Source organism: Panthera tigris, chromosome C1 (assembly GCF_018350195.1).
Source record: "Panthera tigris isolate Pti1 chromosome C1, P.tigris_Pti1_mat1.1, whole genome shotgun sequence".
Lineage (NCBI taxonomy): Eukaryota > Metazoa > Chordata > Mammalia > Carnivora > Felidae > Panthera > Panthera tigris.
This window is the reverse complement of record NC_056667.1, coordinates 88,125,804-88,131,270: the sequence shown is the minus strand read 5'-3', so window position 1 is coordinate 88,131,270 and position 5,467 is coordinate 88,125,804. Positions and strand designations below refer to the sequence as shown.

The following is a 5,467-nucleotide window of genomic DNA, read 5'->3' as shown; positions in this document are numbered from 1 at the left end:
TATACTTATCTAATATGGTACTTTTATATCATTGAAGCTAAAGCAAATTATCCTGTTCATTGGGTAAAAATGGACTGCTTAATGTGTGGAGACTGCAGTGCAATTTTAAAAAATTCTGTAATTGTATTTTCAAAACTTCAGAATTTGAGCGTCAGTGTTCTCTCTTTTTTTCATATGAGAAAAGAAAATTCCCTTGAAAATCATATGAAGCTTGGACAAAAATTGCATAGCTTTATTCTTAGGATCACTCTGTAGAGTCTTCATGATTCAAAAGACACAAGGGAATCTTCAATTCAGCTTTTAGAGAAGACATTCCACCTCACATGATCTCATCAACCAGGAGAATGTTGCTGGCAATCAAAGTGCTGGAGTGAAGAAGCTGTTTCTTTACACAATAGTTATCCCATATTCCTACTTCTGCCGCTACCATTGGCTCACCTGTGTTCAAGTCCACACCCACAAGTTGACCTGATTCTGAATGTTCTGCTTGAACTTTACCTAGTGTTTCCTGAAGGTCACAACCAGCATTCTGAGCAAGAACCTCAGAAAAAATGAGCAATGAATCAGCAAATACTTGAACTCCAAGTTGGGTGCTGCCTTATACACTAGGCTTATATTTAATCAAGGCTTCTACCAATGCCATGTCCATTGTACCAGCACCTGGAACTACACAGCCGTAATCAGTAGCATTTTTAACAGCTGTCAAGCCATCTCTTATTGCATCTTTGATTTGAGTGAATTTTGCTTATTTGGTCCATTGACCACTAAAATGACAGGGTGAGGATGGTTACATTGATCAATAAAGGTGAATTTCTCTTCTCCCAATGCATACTCATAGACAAGTCCTGCATGTCCCAAACAATCAGTATTTAGGTCATCAAAAGAATTCCACTGCAAGCAAGGGTCAGCCTTTCCATATTTCTTCTTTTAGCTCTACAGAGAGCTACTATGCCTTCTTTTGTTAGAGCATCTAAGGGAATGAGGTCAATTCCCTTTTGGTTAACAACAAATCTTTTATCTGAATCACTGCAGACTTTCTTTTTCAGTTCTATTATTTTATAACTCTATCTTCAATGAGTTTTCTTTCAGTATTTACAAGTTTCTTTCTCTCATGTGCACTCTTGTAAAATAAAGCCAGAATTTACTTCCATTTTTTCATATTCTAATGACACATTGCATGTAAGGACATATGCATCTTTTTTTTTTTTTTTCACATCAGGATGCCATGCCCCAAGGTTCAAACAAGACCTCTGATTAAGCTTGTATCAGTTTCAAAATAATGTTTCATCTCCATGATCTCAACAACAGTGAGATCAATTGGTTCATCTTGTTTTTTAATGGTGAAAATGCAGTCCACTACAGCCTCTGTTAAGACATTAGCAAGGTCAGCATGCACTTTAGTACGAGGAGATGTTCTAGCCACATCTATAAATGTTTCCCTGTCCATTTCTTTGTTTACTTTGGCTTGTTCTAAAAACTGAAGTGCCTTTCCTTTGCAGCTTCAAATCCTTCTGTTATTCTGGGATAAAGACCTTCAGAAATGCAGAGGGCCTGTTTCAGCAACTTGTTAATGATTAGGTCATTGGAAGTGGTGTCATCACCAGTTATGTCATCCTGGGCTGTTGCTACTTTGCCTTATAAGGCGGCTGTTGGGTGTTGAATTTGTATTTCATGAAGCATCACATTACCATATTTAGTAAATTTAATGTCTCTGGTACCAGAAATAAGCATCTCCACGGCTCACTTAGGCTCCAAGTTGGTCCTCAGCAAATCCTGACCCTCAGACCACACTGATGTTGACTGTCAGTACTGCCTGAACTTGGGCCACCTCAGCCTCAGGATTCAGGATGTTTACATCCACCATAGCTAACCAGCACAGGAAGAGCTGTTTCTTTTCTTTTTTTTTTGAAAATAGTGCCTAAAACAGAATTTACTCTTAATACGTATTTGATAAAGAATGGATCTGGTCATTTAATTAAATAGGAAGTGTTTGCTCTCAAGTGGTATTGGAAGGCTTAATGTCACTTTTTTGAAATTGCTTTTGACTTGTTTGAAGAAGACTCTATACTAGTATTTTAATATAGCAGTATCTCATTATAACAATGGGAGATATTGACCATATATTAACCACTTGGAGTGATTAATTAAACACTTTAATCTGAACATTTGTGGTCCTGAAAATTTTTAGTCTTTCATGGGGAAAAAAAGGAAACTAACTTTACTAAAATGCTTTAAATTTACTATAATTGAATGGTAAGCATGTATACACACATTAATATATATTCTTATAAAAATTTTGTGATATAGATTTTTAAAATTAATTTTTGAATGCACTTTACTTAAGGACACATAGCTGAAGTCTTCATGAAGCTTCTAAACTACTAAATTCTTTGCTCTTCCCCAAACTCCTTCATGTAAGATAAAAGTAAAGTAAAATTCCAATCTAAAGTAAGTTCATCAGACTTCTCTGGATCAAATAAGCATAAAGTAAAATTTTGGAATATGGTAATAATACTGTAGTATTAAATATTTAAGTATATGAAAGATATGAATATTCACAGAATAAGAAACCTGAAATAGTACTTTCGAAACCAAGTTAGTTAAAATGTTCAAGTCATAGTCTCATTTCTTTTTGCAATATGTAGCCTCACCAGGATATCCTCCACAACAGAGTGAGCTTTGAAGTTCACAAAATTTGATTCAACATTGGCATATCGACCTGACTTCAAAGGGATTTACACTGCTGAAGAATTTCACTGAGTTCAAGAAAGAAAGGAGAATCTCAACTTCCTGTGAAATCTAACTTCAGAGTACCTGGTACCTTCAACAAAATTAGGTATATTTGGGTATCAAAAACAGAGATTTGAAAGTACATTTCAATTCACACAGAATATTTCTTTTTAATTTCCTGTTTGGTGAATATTTATTGCGATGTGACAATAGGAAAACTAAAAGTTGTAAGTTTAGTATTTCAGAGATAAAGATTTGCTGAAGCACATATTTAATTCTAGGAAGTCACATGGACATAAACTTATTTTCCCCTGCCCATTTATCTGTGCAACACTGGTCTACCAGTCTCATTTTTACCTTTTCTACAAAGCCTTTCCCTAAAACTCCACTTATTTTTCATAATCATGAGTTTGGGAACTTGATTTCATTTAATTTAATACTTCAATTTCCAGCCTGACAATTACTTTTAGAAGTTTCGTTCAATGTATCTTGCACTTTTCTTCTCTTTCTTGTGGTCATGGGTTCCTCCAACACCCAAATGCCACCACCGCTCCCTTTCCTCACCCCATTCCATTATAGCATTGCTAAAATTTAGAATTACGGAAGTGTTACTTATCCTAAAAGGCCCACTCAATTTTTCCCATTTTTCACTGATTCTCATTATTTCAAAACTATATATTTTAGCATGTAAACATTCACCCATATGAATGAAAGACTGTAAATCATTTGTATCCCCCAATTGGTCCTTGTCTCTAATTCCAGTAAAGAAAAAAAAATTATTTAACTGTTTTGAATCAAACTGTTAGATTGGATCTTTATGAAACCCTCCCTGTCACATATAACATATATACAGGGTGAGAAGAAAGTGATGATTAAATTCATAGTTACTAAGTAAGGTCAATTTCTTGGAGGATAAATACACTGCAATTAATAACAGTATCTATTCTTTATTTTATACAGAATCATTTCATATGCATTATCTCTTAACTCTCATAACGATCCTATTGATTTTCAGATTTTACACAAATGAGGTATTTGAAAGAGTATTCCTTTTGGAGAGCATGATATCCAGGAATAGAAATTTTAATAACTACCTTTCGTTTGGCTATTTTTATAGGTGAGGCACTATGCTAACCTATCAGGAAAGTGCTATTAGTATCTCCATTTTGTTAATGAGGACATTAAGATTTAGAGCGATTAAATCACTCACCCATGCTTACAGAGCCAGAGTCCATATTCAGCTCCAGAACTTTCTCCAGAGCAAAAGCTCTTAACTAGTATGCTTATTAGAGAGTTTAGAACTGAAAGTACCTTAGAATTCATTTAGTCCAAACTTCTCATTTTACAGATGAAGAAATTGAGGCAGAAAATGGTTTTTTGCTCAAGTCCATAATGCTCTTCAACTAAAACCATCCTTCAAGCCTCTGCACTCTGCCTCCACCACCTCAGCCTGCCACGGCTGCTCCTCACTGTCATCCTTAGGAGAAATCCATGGTCTACACCTCTTTTCAAGGGCAGAGCCTGCTGGCTGATAATGTCTAGCATCTCATTAATTCACTTTCATAAAAAGTATAACTCCAGATCTTCTTTTGACCCTACACGATGGGGGTAAAGGTGAGGTCTTAGAAACAGGTAGTGGGTTTACTTTTGGAGCCCTATTTGGGAAGCAACAAACCTACTAAGTATGATGATTCTTCATTTCTGTTAATGAAATAAGTTTTAGTGAAGCCATTTGTAACTCTTGGGAGCTAACACTTCTTCATACCAAGGATAGATATATTAGTGAGGGCTCCCCAAAGAAACAGAATTTATAAGCTGTATATATATAAACTTATTGTGAGACTTGGGTTATGCAATCATGGAGACCAAGAAGTCCCATAGCCTGCAGTCTATGAACTTGAGAACCAAGAGCTGTAATTCAGTCTGAGTCTGTCTGAAGGCCTGAGAACCAGGAGAGCCTATGGCATAAATTCCAATCTGTGTCCCAAAACCTGAGAACATGGAGACCCAGAGTCCCAGGGAAGGAGGGTATGGATGTCTCTGCTCAAACACAGAGAATTTGCCCTCTCCATACCTTTTTATTCTATTCAGACCCTCAGAGAGTTGGGTGACACACACCCATATTGGGGAGAGCCATCTACTTTACTTAGTTCACCAATTCAAATGCTAATCTCTTCCAGAAAAACTCACACAGATCCTCACAGATCTGTGAGGGTAGCTATCTTGGTATACTTTAGCTCAGTCAAGCTGACATATAAAGCTAACCATTACATTGGGGTATGAGACTGAGGGCAGGTGTTTTATATTAATTCTGGCACTGGGCTCAGGCTTTGGTTAGGGAAAGAACACATTTTCTACAAGTGTATTCAGAGTCCTGTTTTTCTTCCCTGGTAGCTTCTAAGACAAACTAAGTCCATGCTGCTCCCAAAAACAACAAAAAACAAACACAAAAAAACAAAAGACAACAAAAAAACCTCTTATAACAATCTTAAACCTATTCAATAAAATGTATACATGAGAAGATTTAAAACATTTACTTCATTTTCATTTGAGATAATTTATATTTTAACAGTTTAAACAGTTTTATTGTGGCCTTTTGATGCTAAGGATACATAAGATGAAAAAGATATAGTTCCTGCACAGAATGGTTTAAATTGCAGTGGGAGAGATGATTATATAAATAGAATATTTCAGCATATTGTGGTAACTCAGTACTAAAAAAGTCATTTTGCTTTTG

At 35.7% G+C, this 5,467-nt stretch overlaps 1 pseudogene; it reads right to left on the bottom strand.

Moving 5' to 3' along the window:
- Positions 1-244: 244 nt before the first annotated feature.
- Positions 245-1,840, bottom strand: LOC102966313 (annotated as a pseudogene).
- Positions 1,841-5,467: the final 3,627 nt, after the last annotated feature.